The 18,989-nt window shown below is 38.0% G+C and overlaps 1 protein-coding gene across 11 annotated transcripts in view; it reads right to left on the bottom strand.

Annotated features, from left to right (window-relative positions):
• Positions 1 to 18,989, bottom strand: part of CBFA2T2 (CBFA2/RUNX1 partner transcriptional co-repressor 2) — a 148,867-nt gene that overhangs the window by 61,580 nt on the left and 68,298 nt on the right. Inside the window, exon 2 of one of the 11 annotated variants that reach the window (XM_055544789.1) lies at positions 18,251 to 18,318. The exons of the other annotated variants lie outside the window; for them this stretch is intronic. The gene's annotated coding sequence lies outside the window, so the exon portion shown is untranslated. The remainder of the gene's footprint in view (positions 1 to 18,250; positions 18,319 to 18,989) is intronic. 11 annotated transcript variants of the gene reach the window in all.

Raw genomic sequence — 18,989 nt, 5'->3', positions numbered from 1 at the left:
AAAAAAGCAGGGGGGATAATTTTGATTTATTATTCCTTCTTAGTTCCTTTAAGCTCAAAATAAAAAGAATTTATATTAACTGATCATTTTATGGGCCTAAATCTTAAAAAAATGCAATAAGATATATATATAAACAAGATGCTTTATTACAACGCATCTGGCAGAAACAGAATCAAGACTAATAGCCCCACAAAAGATCAAGACTAAAGGGGGTGTTTCCTCAGCCTCCTTGTGATATTTGTGTCTGGGCATTTGACTTCTAACCCTGAAGTTCTATATCAGTATTCATTTGTGTGTTTCCCATAGCCCCAAACTGTCCTCTGTTTGTCTTCACCATCATTAAGTTTCAGTTCTAATTAAAGCCATACATTATACATTTACACCCTTTAAGTTTCTATCAACAACAAACTTCCTTTTTATTTGTTTCTATTAGAAATAGGTCTTCAGTTTAATCGAACACTTTTTTTATGTGGGGAAGGGATCTATTTATAGAATTTTTTTTCCCCTCCTTGAAGGCCTTAATGTCAAACCAACCGTGCATGATGCAATCACTTTGCTTGATTAGGGTGTACTATTATTACTCTTAAATACAGTGTTGTTCTTAATAATAAACTGAGGAATAAAGAAAAAGATCAGGCAGTATAAGCCTTTCAAACAGGCCAGAAAAAAGGGACAATAAAGAAATATGAGCTGAATGACAATGGTAATTTTTTTTAAATATGTGTGTCTGTTTATTCACACGTAGATTTCTACTGAAATTACAGACAACACTCCCTTTCAATGAGAAAAAATGGTTCACTCTAAATTCCTAACTTCATCACTATAAAAATTTCTAGTGTAATTTAACCTACATGAATGAAACAATGTTTGGAACAAATGGTCCAGATGTGAGCATCTGCCTCTCATTTGCCTTGGGATACAAATGTTAAGATTAATGGCTTTAAATGCCAAAACAGTCCAGACATAACAAGTTAAAATGAAATACATGTAAAACAATTCAACTTTAGGTCTTGGAAACATCTAAGATATTTTCCATACAAGTTCCACTTAAGAGAATGTAATTAAAACTAATTCCAGTCAACAAAGGCAAAGAGTATTAATCACAGTTTAGTAGTGAAGTTTAGACTTGGGTAGAGACAATTCTATGAGACTATCCCATATACTTTTACGAAGCTAGCAATCAAGTACACAGCTTCCAAACTGAGATAATCCTAAATTTGTGCTCTAATTATGAATATTCTAAGGAAAAGAAAACTTTAAAGAGTCAAAATACATACCATTGTGGGGACAGGACAGGACTCTGTGGGGACTTTTTCCTGACTCAGAGCATCTTTTCTATTTCTCCTTCTCTATATCAGTCCCTATGGCAAAGTACTTTTGATTTTAGAAACTCCTGACTATGAAGGTTCTTAAGATTTTAACAATTTTGAATCCGTGCCCAATGAAAGGATCTGCTGTAAGATATGAATGACTTTCATGAGTCCAGTGTCTACTTAAAACCTTCAGAGAAAGATATGATGAGCATTTTTTCACTGTTTTGGGCAAAGAACCAATACCAATAGGAACCTCAGTTTACTCTAAAATATGTACAAAATAATAATTAATTGCAGTGTTGATAGGATTACATGAGCATGCATATATATATATATATATATATATATATATATCTATCTGCAGTCTGTATGCACATGGTAAAGTAAGATACCCATTAATATCTATCTTTTTAGGGAAATGGGGCAACTAGTCAAATAGAGTCTTACATGCAACGAAGGACAAAATAATTAAATCTATATTTCATAATTAACCATGAAGAGTAGTCATGCCTTTCTTCTACTGTTAAGCTTTTCTTCTAAAGTTAACTTTCAGTTTGCCACAGGCAAGGTTTTAATGCCAATTTTCCACATTTTCTCAGTCAGCCAGTCTTCCATCACTCTGCCAAAGTGTAAGAAAATGGCTAGTGATGCTGGGAGAAAATACTGATATATTTCCAGCTCATACTGTAAGGCTTTCTGGACTATCTATATGCTTGTTATCTTCCTCTAGTTCCAGTATCTGATTAGTAACGTACTCGAAAGAAAAAACACAGAAATAAACATATTTCCAAGTACCACTTCAGCTACTGGGGTTAAAAAATGATTTCTTTGCCAGAAAAATGTTCATACCATTTGACTGTGTGACCTCACTCCTGGGAATTTGTTCTTAAGAAAATAACTCCAGGGATAAAACAATCTATGCCACAGAGGAATGGTTAATTAAATGGTGGAACTGCATGTCAATGTGAATTATGAAGCCATTACAAATTATAATTATAAAGATCTTTCAACACTTGGAACATGAGTACAAAATAAAACTATGGAGGGGGAAGCCTTCTATAAAGTTATATATGCGGTATGATTACAATTATTTATTTTAAAAATTGATTCACATGGACACAGAGTATGTAAAGGAGCATGAAAATGAAACAGAGGATATAGCAGGCACAGCAAGTAAATACCAATTTCTTGAATTCTTTTGGAACACTGCTTATGAAATATTTTCATTTACTCTCCTCACTAGATTTTCTTTTCTACAGAGGAATCATAAGATACCCACTGAGCTGCCAAGCATTCCTAACATATTAAGTCTTCTTTTACACACAAGCAGTATGATCTAGTTACAGTGACCTAATTACAGAAACAAAAATTTTGACAAACACTTAGGGTCAGGGAACAATGGGACAGATTACCTGAAATAGGAAGCATGACAGGAAAACCAAGACTTCAAAGTCAGAAGCCCTAGATCCCAGTCCTTCTCCACATGAGCAGCACAGATGGGTAAAAATAGGTTCTTAATTCAGACCAACTGCCCTAGGTTATAATCCCAGTAATTTGGTTGTATGACCAAAGGCATGCCAGTTAACCTGTCAAAACTTCACTGTGGGTTTACAGGGTATCATTTTCCCGTACACGGTAACTGCTTAAACAAATAAGCACACCTAAAACAGTGGTTCACTGTCTACGTAAAACCGACAATGACATCTGCCCCTCTCTACAACCTGTTCTGTCATCAGGAAATGAAGTTAGTAGTCCTGTTCTAAATTGCAAACCATTTTACAAAAACACCAACATTGTCATCATCAATATCATCCACTATTATTGTTGTTACTAACTCTACTGTTCCTACCAAGAAGCCAGCTGAAGAAGCTGGCTACAGTTTACCTAATGGGTTGAGAAGAAATCTTCTAATCCAAAAATGATACTTAAACACCTCTCCCCTCAAAAAACAAAAACAAAAAACAAAACAAAAAAAAACAACTAAGACTAGAGTATACAATCAAGAAGGGGAAATAGTTCATAACTAATGCATGGTATGGCTGGTGGAAGAGGGAGTACAGGAAAGTGCTTATAGCATTTTTCACAGTTGTCCTCTGCAGGTGGAAATAAATGCATACTACAGCAGAACTCCCTGCAGAAAGAACACATCTGATGAAATGGTTTCAAATGCATTGCTGGTGAAGACTTGGTTGCCACCTAAATCCAAAGAAGGTGATTTAGGGCTTTAAATATATCCAATCAACATCCCTCTATGATTCATTATTTAAATCCAACAAATAATTCATTCTTAATTATATGTAATTTTATCTTTTTTTAGAAACAAGGTGATTTTAAGATATTTACTATGCTTTATGAAACATAAAATATGAAGACATTGTATAAACATACTCAACTCAAAAAGAAACATCCTAAACCCTTATTAAACATTGTATTCAAATTATTGATTCATAAAAATAGTTCTTATACTTGACTTGGCTCAGCAGTAAAGAATTCACCTGCAGTGCAGAAGCCATGGGTTTCACCTCTGGGTTGTGAAGATCCCGGGGAGAAGGAAGTGGTAATCCACTCTAGTATTCTTACCTTGGAAATCCCATAGACAGAGAAGCCTGGTGGGCTACAGTCCATGGGGGTGGACAAGACTTAGCAACTAAAACAACAACAACAAAATAGTTACCTCTCCCAAAATAAGGTGTACAAAATTAAAGAAATTTAAGGTAAAAAGCCATATAGGCAGGCTGTCCAGACAAAGAAAATGAGACCCAGACAAGATTTTGGAGCTTGTGGCTCTGACCCTGGGAAAAGCCTATTACCATGTGGCTAGAACAACTTTATGGTAATGACTAAACTGAAACAAAAGACTTCTCAAATTAGTACCATAGTATTCTTGTATAAAAGACTGGTAAATGGCAACAAGATTTCATGGAAATAATGATATGTGATAAAAACAAGGCACATTATGAGTATACTTTTCTACTGAAATAATGACAACATAGTAAGGCCTTAAGGTAAAGGAAAAGAGAATATATAATGTATTTATGGAAGTAACATAAATAAACATAAATACAATTATAGGCAAAACTGGAAGAAAATGTGGAAAAAACAGAACTTGTTTTTAATAAAAGGTAATGCTGGGCTGGAAGAAGCACAAGCTGGAATCAAGATTGCCGGGAGAAATATCAATAACCTCAGATATGCAGATGACACCACCCTTATGGCAGAAAGTGAAGAGGAACTAAAAAGCTTCTTGATGAAAGTGAAAGAGCAGAGTGAAAAAGTTGGCTTAAAGCTCAACATTCAGAAAATGAAGATCATGGCCACTGGTCCCATCACTTCATGGGAAATAGATGGGGAAACAGTGGAAACAGTGTCAGACTTTATTTTTCTGGGCTCCAAAATCACTGCAGATGGTGACTGCAGCCATGAAATTAAAAGACGCTTACTCCTTGGAAAGTTATGATCAACCTAGATAGCATATTCAAAGGCAGAGACATTACTTTGCCAACAAAGGTCTGTCTAGTCAAGGCTATGGTTTTTCCTGTGGTCATGTATGGATGTGAGAGTTGGACTGTGAAGAAAGCTGAGCGCTGAAGAATTGATGCTTTTGAACTGTGGTGTTCAAGAAGACTCTTGAGAGTCCCTTGGACTGCAAGGAGATGCAACCAGTCCACACCAGAGATCAGCCCTGGGTGTTCTTTGGAAGGACTGATGCTAAAGCTGAAACTCCAATACTTTGACCACCTCATGCGAAGAGTTGACTCATTGGAAAAGACTCTGATGCTGGGAGGGATTGGGGGCAGGAGGAGAAGGGGACGACAGAGGTTGAGATGGCTGGATGGCATCACCAACTCGATGGACATGAGTCTGAGTGAACTCCGGGAGTTGGTGATGGACAGGGAGGCCTGGCGTGCTGCGATTCATGGGGTCGCAAAGAGTCGGACACAACTGAGCAACTGAACTGAACTGAACTGAAGGTAGTACTGCCACTTTTAAAGCAAGAGGTTACCATGATGATTCATCTTATCCATCACTGCTAAAGGCTAACATGACCCAAGTACTGTACTAAGTGCTCAGAATACAAAATGAAGTCACAGTTCTAACCCAGAAAGAGTCCATGGTGTACATGGATGACAAGAATCAAAGGAGGGAACCTCAAGTAGAAAGAGAATGGGTGGTGGTTTAGTTGCTAAGTCACGCCAGACTCTTTGCGACCCTTTGGACTACAGCCCACCGGGCTCCTCTGTCCAAAGGAATTTCCAAGCAAGAATACTGAATGGGTTGCCATTTCCTTCTCCAGGGGATCTTCCTGACCCAGGGATCAAACCTGGGTCTCCTGCACTGCAGGCAGATTCTTTACCGACTGAGCTACCAGGGAAGTCCAAGATGCAGTGGGGATATACACAAAAAGGAAGTTTTAGCTGAATCTTATAAATACAAATCATATTGTACTATCAGCTTAAGATCCTGTTTTGGCTCATGGTCACCACTGAGAATCAGCTAAAAATGAAGACTTCTGTCCACCAAATGAAGAGTATATTCACATATATTAATGCTTCTACAACCAAATCTAGTGGTGTCCACATATAGATCCCTAATTACAAGTGTCTCTTCTAGAGATTTCATTCAGCCTACCTTCCTAATATACATCTTAGTTCAATGGTTTGAAAATCTTAAGGCTAACTTCATTCAGTGTTTGAGAACAGGGAACAGATGGCTCACACAGCATAAACTCTCCCAAGAACTAATTTTTACCAATCACATGTGGTTAAAACCCAGATTTATACCTACAGATTAGTGAGCAAAAGAAACCCTCAGAATGACTTGACAATTATTCAGTGTGACAGCTGTTTGTACCACTATCAAATGTGAGTTTTAAAACACAGGCTAACACCTCTGGTTCCTCTGGATTAAAACAAAACAAAACCAAAATTAAAAAGAATAAAAACAAAGAACCTGAGATACAATACCAATCACAGTATAAAACAAGTCTTTGTAAAGAGAATTTAGAAAGTGCAAAACACTAAGTAACTACATAAGAGACAAAGAAAATTGTAGACATACACACCCATTCATTCCAATGTTCATGCTGTATACCATGGCTTCAGGCCTTATTTTCATTAAAAAACAAAACAAAAACACTGCAATGTTATCTATGCTGGATATTGTTCTACCCAAATGGCAAAAAAAAAAAAAAAAAAAAAAATCACTTCCTTAGGTGATGGTTTTGATGTTTCTATCAGCTGCCTGAAATAAAGAACATCAAAAAACTTCTGTTCACAGTCACACGGTCCCCAAATGCATAATTTGTCTTTTTTCCCCCCCCAGAAGAGGCCAGCCTCTGTCTCTTATACAGTAAGCCCCTTGAAAGTTGGGGCCCATGGCTGTCTCAATTACTGCTATATTCCCAGTGCCAAGTCCAGTACACACTTGCTTATTTAACTTTTAAAAACCTGCTTAAGTCAACTCTCAGGCATTTGTTAGTGGGTTACACAGAGTTATTGAATTTTCCTAATAATGGAACAATTAGGTTAAAAAAAAAATCAGGATGGGAAATTAGAACCCAAACTTTCCAACTTTGATTTAAATCCAAATAAAAACAAGGTAAATGTTAGCTTTGCTTATAATGGGAGATAACTCAAAACACTCTTCTATTTTAAAATAATTTGTCATATGCCTTTATATTTTAAGCACAAAAGAAATTATACTGTGCAACAGCATTCATTACTCTACAACTTTTCATTACAACCACATAAAAAGTATATTCTCAATTTTATAAGTTTTAGAAATTTAAGAATATCTCTGCATTAAAAAACAAAGACAAGAGGGACAGACACTAAGAACTTATTTACATGATATGTTATGCATATAGAACAGTCAAAACAACCTCAAAAAAAAAAAAAAAGGTTAGAGGACAAACTACTCAAAGGCAAGTGGCTGTTAGAAAAGGTACCAAATCAATTCAGTGGGGGACAGCCAAGTAGGAAAAAAAATAAAATCTCAATTTTATGTCAGTCCATTCACAGACACAAGTGCAACATGGAGCTCAGACTAACACCCATGGTCACAAAGTTCCTAGAAAAAGAACAGAAGAGTATCTCGGTGACCATATGGTAAGCAAAGAATCCTTGGGCAGGTCACAAAAGAAAAAAAGCACAAACTATAAAAAAAACTATTAAAAAATCTTTAATTGATAAATTAGACTTTATGAAGTCAAGGTTTTCTATTCCTCAAAAGATATCATTAAGGGTTTTGCTGATGGTCCAGTGGTTAAGAATTTGCCTTGCAATGCATGCCACATGCTGAGTGAAGGACAACTATGCCCATGCGCCACAACTATTGAGCCCACATGCCACAACTACTGAAGCCCATGCACCGCCACTAAAGAATAGCCTCTGTTCTCCACAACCAGAGAAAGCCAAAATGCAGCAACAAAGACCTAGCACCACCAAAAATAGGGAATTTTTTTAAAAGACATTATTAAGATAATGGACAGATGGGCCATGCATAACACAAATTATTTAAAGCTCACATATCTAACAAGGGACTCATATCTAGAATGCACACAGAACTCTGACAAATTAACAATAAATACACAAATAATCTACATTTTGACAATGAGATTTGAATATAGATCGTGCAAATGGAATAGATTAATATATCTTCACAAAGGGAGACGTAGCAATGTCCGATATATACATGTGGCCAACATCATTAATCAAGGAAAAGCACATTAAAATCACAAGGAGCTACCAAAAATAAACTCACTAAAATTGCTAAAAAAGATGAAATGGTAAGGATATGAAGCATACGAAATTCTCACAAATTGCTGGGAGAAGTGTAAATGGTACAACCACTTTGGACTACTAAAGAACTATTTAGCAGTTTCCTATAATGTTAAATGGGCTTCCCTGATGGCTCAGTGGTAAAGAATCTGCCTGCAATGCAGGTTAGATCCCTGAGTTGGGAAGATCCCCTGGAAAAGGAAATGGCAACCCATTCCAGTATTCTCACCTGGGAAACCCTATGGACAGAGGAGCCTTGTGGGCTACAGTCCACGAGGTCACAAAAGAGTCAGACAGGACTGAGCGACCAAACAACAACAAACATACATACATCTACTCAAGAGTATATTTACAAAATTATATAGACATTTATAGGAGCCAGAACTGGAGACAACTCAAATGTCCATCAATAGGTAACTAAATGAAATCTACCCAACGGAATACTACATTAAACATTAAAAACAAATGATCCATTGATTTATGCAATTACATGTATGAAACTCAAAACCAGAATAATCAGACATAGAAGAATACACGCTGCATGACTCCATTTAATGGAAATACAAGAGAAGAAGTGAGTTACTGGTTACAGGAGATACACAGAAATTTTCTGGTAAATTAAAATGTTCTAAAATTGAAGACTATAGTTCCACAATGGAGAAGGAAATGTCAACCTGCTCCAGTATTCTTGCCAAGAGAATCCCGTGGTCAGAAGAGCCTGGTGGGCTGCAGTCCACAGGGTTGCACAGAGTTGGACACGACTGGAGCGACTTAGCATGCATGCATACATTAGAGAAGGAAATGGCAATCCACTCCAGTGTTCTTGCCTGGAGAATCCCAGGGACAGAGGAGCCTGGTGGGCTGCCATCTATGGAGTTGCAGAGTTAGATACGACTGAAGCGACTTAGCAGCAGCAGCAGCATAGTTACACAAGAGTAGACAACTATTAAAAACTCAATGGACTGAACACAGTATCTGCACATTTTATGTTAATTAAATCTATTTTAAAATCAGCAAGAAAGGATCCCACTACCTATTCCACTGCCCACTCTAAGGACAGGTTCTGCATGCAGATGTTATGATATCTTCTTGGCATGTGGAAACCACTCAGACTGTCTCTGTACATCAAGTCTCTGTACATCTATCAGAGGGTCTTTCACATCTTTTGCTCAGCCAGCTTATGACACCCTTGCAATTTCCTTAAGTATGTCACCCTGAAGAGTGAGCCTGATAACCGGCTGCCACTCTTGCATTCTGACTGACCAGCATTCACTCCTAATCAATAACAGATGTGGGAATGGTGCCAAGGTAGACCTTATGCCAAAGTAACAATTTTTTCTCCTGTTCAAGAGCAAATACCTTTCTTTAAACTCTAATTCATCAAATGACATCTGGAAATAACACTACAATGCCATGTGTTTGGCCCGTTTGGATGATAGCTGTAGGCAATGCAAGCAGAGAGTTGCTATGCCAGCCTTGTGATGCTGCAGAATATAGCAACTCCACAGCCTTGCAATATGGATAAAGTGCTGAAAGCTCAAAGGGAAACTAACAAATGGGTGCACCCAGAAGTTCATTTAATAAAATTCCCCTGACTATGGTTCTTTTAACAAATAAATAGTTGTTGTTTATCTCATTTCCAATTCAGCTTAGGCCCCAGTTCTCTATTCTTAGATGTGACTTCTCAATTCTTTACTACTTTCCTAGGATCCATTTTTAAAAACTAATTATTTCCAAGGAAAGCAATACTCGTAAGTAAATTCAATCACATAAACTGCTTTGAAAACATTACAGTTTTAGAGGTGTGGAAAAACCTGAATTAGGTATACGAATACCAAAGTAGTCAGCTATAAGGGAAACGAGTGGGGCAGGAGAGAGGTCATGTACTTTTGATCTTACCTTGTTTTTTCTGTAACAGTTTGCATTATTCTTACATTAACTTGTGATATTTTGATGTTATTTGTATCATGCAGCCATCCACTTTAACAATGGATATAAACGTAAGCAACTGATAACAAAGGAAAACTGATTTAAAAGCCTTTCTTCAGATGCCCATGTTCATGGGCATCTGATTTCTTAATTCATACTGATAAGGAATCAGGTTTCCAATTTATCCAATATATTGAGTTCAGCCAGGCTTTCTTGCTCGAAAGGAGAAGTCAGGAAGCAAATTTTGGCAACAACAATATCTCCCATTACCCTCTATTTTCATTTGTAAATGATAACATAATATTTATTATGTGCAAAGAATTGTACTGAGCATTCTATAAATATTTTCTTTATGCAACACCACCAAAATGACAGGAAAAACCATCATCATTACTCAACAGAAACTAAGGCTCTGGGGAAGTTACACTATGCTCAATGCCATATACAGTAGTTAGGAAGTGACAGCTTGGGAGTTCCCTGCTGGCCTAGTGGTTAGGATTCTGGGCTTTCACGACTGTGGCCTGGGTTCAATCCCTGGTTGGGGAATTGAAGTCCTACAAGCTGTGTGTCAAGAACACTAACCCCTCCCTACCCCAAAAGAAACCATAGCTCTGCTGGACTCGAGAGACCATAACTATAACATAAGAAATCTAAACTGAAAGATGCTGGAAGAACGAATTATTAAAAGGCTCAATGAATTTTGCACACTGTAACAAAGAACTGAATACAATAAATGAACACTCATCACAGCACACAGACTTCATATTCTTCTAGAGTACTTGACGTCCTCACAATTTATGATGGTAACTACAAAGCATCTGTAGCTGAAGTGGGTCCTGGGGAAGTGAGACTGAAAAGTAAAAGTTATTATGTAAGAACCCATTTACGTCTTCAGCCAAAATCAGAGAGGCTTCTGATAAAAGATGAACCCCCCCCAAAAAAAAAGAGCTCAAAGAATTAAGAAAAAATAAATGTCCTAGACCCTCATGTATTACCTGACATCTTCTACTCATGACAAAACAGGAAAGAAATTGTTTTATTTCCATGTAACAAATTACCACAAATTTAGCAGATTAAAACATACGCACTGATTATCTCATTAAAAAAATTTTTTTTCAGGATTTTGAAACTGTTAACTCCACACCAAGATCATCCTTTTCCTCCCAAAACAACTCCTCAAAACTAACAATCCAATAAGCCCTTTTCTTCACTATTTTCTAAAATATTCAAGTGTGTGTGTGTGTGTGTGTGTGTGTGTGTGTGTGTGTGTGTGAATCTCTCAGTCTTATCTGACTCTTTGCAACCCCATGGACTGTAGCCTGCCAGGCTTCTCCATCCATGGGATTTTCCAGGCAAGAATACTGGAGTGGGTTGCCATTTCCATCGCCAGGGGTTCGTCCCATCCCAGGGATCGAACCTGGGTCTCCTGCATTGCAGGCGGGTGCTTTTACCATCTGAGCTACTAGGGAAGCCCAAATTTCAAGTACCTTTACAAAAATGGATAAATACAATGTTCAGATACAAATATAAAGGGTCAACAGCCATTACCACTCATTGAAATGACTCTTTTATCAATGATACCCTAAAACATAACCAAGTATCCTGTGTTTTCCAAGAGAGCCTGAAAGATATAACAGATCAAAAGCAACTAGAAAACAAAATCTCTTTGGCAAGTATCACAGCGATGCAATTAGCACCTGTTAAGTTAGTATCTGTTAAGATAGCTCAATCTTATTCTGGCATTAAACTAAAATTGGTACAAGGAAGATGGAATAAACACAGCAATAAATGAACTGGGACAACTACCAACTACGGAATCTCATGGACAACTCTACCTAACACAGAGTAGAAGTCCTAGTGACATATTCTTGTATATTCTTATATAGTCCCATTTCTCCTCCAGACTCAGTGATTCCTCACCAAGTGTGAGCAGGTACGTAAATACACTGTGACCAATGACTAGAGCTGCAGCTTGCAGATGCCAGATTGTTAGCTCTGGGATCGGCAACCATGCCATCTGCTTTGCTGACTCCCTCCTGGTCACTGCCCTAGCAGTCCGCACTCCAGCTGTGCCCAGAGGTTCTTCGTCTTGGACAGCACCCTCTGTAATTAAGCAAAGAACAAAAACTGTATCTAGGAACTGACAGTCATCACAGAGGGATTTCTCTTCAGGATTCTATTCCTGCTTTGTAATGACCTGGAAAACAAAACTGCTGATATGATGATGATGTCTCAGCTTTCTCCTCCATAAAAATAAAAAGACTACCACCTGTTTTTTATTTCCTGCCCCTGGGGAGCTGTTATGGGGGATAAAAAGCTTTGAAAATTAAAAGCACAACACAAATATAAGTCTGGATTAGAGTAGGGACTGAATCCAAACAACATAAATGGAAAGTAAATGGGCATTTTGGCAGGGCAGATAACTGTATCTGCCATTAGAGCAAACTTCTTACATTTCAAAATCTTCTTATACAGTAAGAGGAGCAAGATCTCTGACAGAAATTAAAGATGCATAAAGGCTGCAAACAGGCTGTCCCCTCTCCCTAAACTGCCCTGTCTTCCCTGTTCTCAGGAACTTTGTCCTCCCAGATACTCCTTAACTGCAACTTGACAGAATTAAACTTTCCCACAGCTGCACTCTCACGACTCCTTATAAACACTGATAGGATGTCATTTGTTGTACTGTACCACCTAACTTTTTTTTCTGTGCCCATCTCTCTCCACTAGCCCATGTGAGTTCTTTTGAGCTCTTCATTGTCATATCTGATACACGCTATAGACCGTAACTCTTCCCTAACTTCAGCTAACTAAAATGCAGCGTTTGGGGGGGGGGGGGGTGGAGGGTTCCCTGGTGCCTAGGATCCTGGGTTTTCACTGCCATGGCATGGCCTGGGTTTAATTCCTGGATGGGGAACTGAGATCCTGCAAGCCACACAGAGCAGCCAAAGAAAGAAAGAAAGAAAGAAAAGCAGTATAAGAATCTTTCTATAAGGCAGTTTCCCCAGCTGTGTAGCAAGGCACACTGGAGAGCTATGAATGGTCATGAGTGTACTGAGATATGATTTACTCAGCCTGGGATGGCCAATCAGAATTTATCAGTTTCTCTGTATGCTATGATGTGAAAAGGTTAGAAAGCACTATACAGACCTGTACTAAAGATTTAATTTTTAAAAAGATTAAATAAACAAGTAGGGTTAAACATTACACAAAGAGTAACATCAACTGAGACATCAAGAAAAAATACAATGACTAGAATAATTGCTTCACATATTGTTCACTAGAAAATAAATGTTTCAGAACATTGGCATCAGGTTAAGTATTATATCCTGAAAGAGAAAAATAACACAGCTACCTTGTGTAGCAGTCAGTCTGTGTAAACACCATATGGTCTGCTAATTCAATCAAAAAGAACTCTAGGATTTACTTTGTCATCTTGCAGGAAAAAACTGAAAATAAAGTTGCTAGAAATATTTAGAAATTATTTTGCCACCCCCAAATATCTAACAAAATACATACAGTACTGAAGGTTTATTCACCCTTTTAAACCTCCCTTTTCCATAAAACCCTTCATAGGCTGCATTTAAAACAACAACTGATTGGCTCAGTCTTTTCATTTATATTTTAAAACCAATCATTACTTTGCATCCTCCACCCACTCCCTGCCAAGTTCAAATCCTCTGGCCCTCTCTACTCCATCTACAACAAACAAAATACAGACCTTCATCATCTCTTGCCTATACTACACCCATCATCTCAAAATGGTCTTCTCAACCCTAAGATTATCCTCGTGAAATTCACCTTTTGCCCAGAAGTCTCCATCATCAAAAATGACAAACAAGTTATACTTTCCTGCTTTAAAATTTTTTAAAGGAATCTTAATCTCATTTTATACAGATTATGTTGTATAATCTAGACATCAGTCTTACACTTCTGAACTCAAAGTTTACTGGGACTCTTCACCTTTTCCAAAAGAACTGACCTGGGTATCATCTTTTCATGACACACCTTCCCGGATTCACTAAGCCAGGATAAAAGGCTCTCCTAAGCATGTATCCTCTATCCAGATGATGAGAACAAGGTCAACACCTAGGGGTTTTCCTTTTCGTTTTAGCTAAACGTTTAATGCAGGGCTGAGTGGCAAGAACTTAATTCCACTTAGGATACTTGTCCAAAATCCTTGGCTCAATCTGCCTTCTTTTTAATCTTTCATTGTATGCCACTTCAAACCCCATTTGGATATACATGAATGTCAAAGCAAAAAGACCTTGCAAAGTTGTTTCTAAAGAAGAGTATATTTCTGTTATTAAATTACTCCCCAACTATTTATGAATGTTTCACACGCACCAAGACCTATACTTCTTAAAGGCTCACTCCAAATACTTTAGGCTCTCATTTGGTGAGTCCTTGCTGCTGCTGCTGCTAAGTCGCTTCAGTTGTGTCCGACTCTGTGCGACCCCATAGACGGCAGTGCACTAGGCTCCTCTGTCCCTGGGATTCTACAAGCAAGAATACTGGAGTGGGTTGCCATTTCCTTCTCCAATGCATGAAAGTAAAAAGTGAAAGTGAAGTCGCTCAGTCGTGTCTGACTCTTAGCGACCCCATGGACTGCAGCCTACCAGGCTCCTCTGTCAATGGGATTTTCCAGGCAAGAGTAGTGGAGTGGGGTGCCGTTGCCTTCTCCGTTGATGAGTCCTTGCCTATGCTCAAAAAGATGAATACAACTTCACAGAGTCAAGATTGTACTCCATAAACAACTATCATCTTCAATCTTCATGATAATAAGTACTCAAAAAGTGAGAGGCACAATGTGCCACAAAAAAGTGCTGAACTTTTATATTTATTACCTTTGCATTCTCAAAACCGTTACCTTCTCAGCAGGGACCTTCCTTAACTACCCTTTACACACACACCCACACCCACTCTCCTTAACTACCCTTGACACACACACACACACACACACACACACCTGCCTCAACTTAGCCTGGATCTTCTTAAACTCTTTCCCTTATTCCTTAGCACTTCCCATTTTTGTAACATATATTTCAGACATTTTAAATATATACAACATATATAGTTGAGGTCACATATATTACTTATTAAACAACTTTACCATTTGTCTCTCCCAGTAGAATTTAATTTCCACAAGGGCAGGGTCTTTGCTTCATTCACTGATATAACTTTAATGCCTAGAAGAGTTCCTGGGCACACAATAGGTACTTAATAAATATTTAAATGAATGGATGAATAACAATAAGAACAAATGTGACAATTATTTGAAAGCACTCTTCTCTCAATATTCAATACACTGACAAATTCAGAAAACTCAATTTACATCCAAATCATAATCAAATCATCTCCTGTCTATCTCCCAAGTCATGAACATAATCCAAACTTATTTTTTACTTCTGGCCTTATTGCTTTCAGTCATCCCCCCCATATAGCTCCTTCTCCTTATCACAGGAAGAATAACCCTCATGAAGTATAAATCAGACCACATTACAACCCCACTGATAGCCCTTTCACTATTATGAACAAAATCCAAATTCCTCACCCTGATTTACAAAGTTCTACAGGAGCTGTCTCCCTATTTCTCTAACTTCTTTATCCTTTTCTCTTCATCTGTGCGTGCATGCTCAGTAAGTAGCTCAGTTGTGTCCGACTCTTCGCAACCCTAAGGACTACAGCCTGCTGGGCTCCCCTGTCCATTGGGATTTTTCAGGCAAGAATGCCGGAGTAGGTTGCCATTTCCTTCTCCAGGGGATCTTTTCAACTCGGAAACCGAACCCATGTCTCATGTGTCTCTTTCATTGCAGGCGGATTCTTTATTGCTAAGCCATCTAGGGAAGCCCTTCTTATCATCTACTCCATTTTAACTACACTGGCCACTTTTCTACTCTTTAAACGTATCAAACTCATTCACTAAGAGTTAACTCACCGGAAAACACCCTGATGCTGGTGAAAGACTGAAGGCAGGAGGAGAAGGGGATGACAGAAGATGAGATGGTTGAATGGCATCACCAATTCAATGGACGTCAGTTTGAGCAAACTTCAGGAAATAGTGAAGGACAAGGAAGCCTGGTGTGTTGCAGTCCATGGGCTCCCAAAGAGTCAGACACAACTGAGCAACTGAACAATGTTACCAAGTAAAAGAATATTTTCAGATTGAATTCAAACAAAATCTGCACATTTGATACTCATAAGAGTCATGTTAAAACCATAATAATACTGAAAGGTTAAGAAAAAAATCATTTAAAAAAGACAAATGAATTAGCAATATTAATACTGGAGAAAACAGATTTTAATAAAAAAGCACTATTGGGGACAAAAAAGATCATTATCTAAATGATAAAGAAATGAGTCCTTAGGAAAATATGATGATCCTGGACAAAGTATGTACCCAACAACATAGGTTCAAAAACAAAATCTGACAGAACTGCAAAGAGAAACTGAAAACACAGTGGAAAGTTTTAACACATCTTTCTAAAAACTAATAAAATTGGGAAATTACTACGGCTGCAGTATACTTGAGCAACACAGTCAGCAAGTCCGCCATGTGGAAACAGTCATTAGGCAGAGAGACGAGAGGATCCTGGAGTTCAAAAGACAAACATGACTTAAAGTGTAACTTTAGGAGTCATCAGCATATAGATAGGAGCTACAGGAAGATGACACAGAAGGATGCAGTTAAAGGATATCAAACAATCACCCTCAAAAAGGCAGGAAATACACAGTGTGGGATATTCTCTCATGTCTGTCCTCATACTGCCCATAATTTCAGTTATCCTATTAACTGTATATATTGTGTATGCAAAATATGAGGAAAAAAAATTAAGTGGTACATTAAAATGTAACCAACCAAGAAAGCTGAATGACCTTCAAAAACGTGCACTAAAGTGTTTAAAACAGACTCCCAAAATTAAAGTTCCCAAGGCCAATCACAGGTTCTCTTGCCCCCCCCTTCCAGATACACCTTTTTAAAAAAAAAAAAAAAGATTCTGGTTGCACTGATTTTCGGTGCTGTGTGAGGGCTTTCTCTAGCTGTGGCAAGCAGGGGCTACTCTTCACTTTGGTGCACAGGCGTCTCATTGCAGTGGCTTCTCCTGTTGCAGAGCACAGGCTCTAGGCAGCCCAGGCTTCAACAGTTGCAGAACTTGGGCTCAGGAGTTGTGGCACATGGGTCTAGTTGTTCCGTGGCATGTGGAATCTTCTGGACCAGGAATCAAACCCATGTCTCCTGCATTGGCAGGTGTATTCCTATCCACTGTACCATCAGGGAAGTCCCTGATACATTTTTAAAAAATTAGGTGTAAGAGATTGTTCCCTTAGCTGAGTGCCTCCCTTAGAGAGTGCCTCATATTCTTCACCTAGGCATCTCAGTTGCCTTACCCCAATCCCAGTCCTGTTGAAGAATCTCTATCATAAATGTGATCTGAGCAATACAAGCATACATGGTCACTTGCCATGCTTTTCTACTTGGGGCAACCCAAGAACACTGCTTTTGAAATCACAGTTCTCATTCAAAAACAAAGCCAGTGCCAGCTTCATCATGGCATTGGACCCGTGAATGGTATAGGACAATTTACATCATTAAAAGGGATGAACAGAAAATTTATCTCATACTAGATTGCAAATCTCTTTTATTTTTTTATTGAAGGACAATTGCTTTACAGAATTTTGTTGTTTTCTGTCAAACCTCAACATGAATCAGCCATAGGTATGCATATATCCCTTCCCTTTTGAACCTCCCTCCCATCTCCCTCCCCATCCCACCCCTCCAGGTTGATACAGAGATCCTGTTTGAGTTTCCTGAGCGATATAGCAAATTCCAGGTGGCTATCTATTTTACATATGGTTGCAAATCTCTAAGACAGTAAAAGAAGAATCATATTTCTCTCTTCAGAAAGGCCACTAAAGGAAAATTCTGTTCTTCCAGAGCATCAAGAAGAAAAACTAATAAAGGAAGAAAAACTAAGAATACATACGCACACTCCAAGACAGTAACATCTGCCATGCTTACAATCAGCCTTAACTTTTACTAGCCCCACACTTAATTTGGAGTCAGAAGACTCAGTTTCAAACCTCAATTCTCTCCTTTCTTGATATCTCTAACCTTCTATTTCTTCATTACTTAAGTGAGGGACAAATCTAAAAGTGCTCCAGAGACTCTTCAAAAATGACAAATCGTAAACCACTCTAAACATAATCATACAGCTTTACTTGGAGCCTTGCCTCCAAAGGAGCTATCCGGTAAAATGTTGGCTGCCAGGGCCTCCAGGAACTTTTCAAGCTCCAAATTCCTGAAGAGAAAGGAAAAGGAAAAAAGGAAGAAATGCAAAAGGACACTTCTCCAACAGAAATGGCTTTATGTTCTGTAATTACTTATGTTATAAGCACCACAAAGCTAAATTTGAAACACTGAAATTCTTACTTTATATATCAGATTAAATAACTTAATTTGAAATATTATAAACTCAAGAGTTTAAGACTGAGTTGACACATCTAAATAATCAGCAGTCAAAATACCTTAGTCAATTATCCCCGCCTTGATTTTTCTGAGTTGTTTACTTGTAAAGGCCACCAGGACCAGATTCTCTTTACTGATAAGGGTAGTGACTTTGTCCATATAACAATTTTGATTTAGGGTTTTAAGTCTGGTAACTTGTTATACATTATAATCCTGATTTAGTCCAATAACCAAAATAGAACACTTAATTTACTGATGAAGGAAGAAAAGCCCAGGAAGCCAATCTCCCCTCTGTGGTATTTACTGGAGTGAATAAACTGGAATAAAAATTTGTGCAAACATAGTGGGGCAAACAACAAAATGATACAAAATTAGAGGACTTAGCTAGTTCTAAATGTGTGCAGTTTTCCACAAAATATATTATTATTTAAAACTAGGTCCCTTTACTAACATCCTGCCTGCCCTGACTAAATTTAATAAACCAAAGAGCAGATGACCAAAATG

The sequence above is a fragment of the Bubalus kerabau genome, chromosome 13 (assembly GCF_029407905.1).
Source record: "Bubalus kerabau isolate K-KA32 ecotype Philippines breed swamp buffalo chromosome 13, PCC_UOA_SB_1v2, whole genome shotgun sequence".
In the NCBI taxonomy this organism is placed as follows: Eukaryota; Metazoa; Chordata; class Mammalia; order Artiodactyla; family Bovidae; genus Bubalus; species Bubalus kerabau.
The sequence above is the reverse complement of the archived record's forward strand: the minus strand, read 5'-3'. Positions and strand labels throughout refer to the sequence as shown.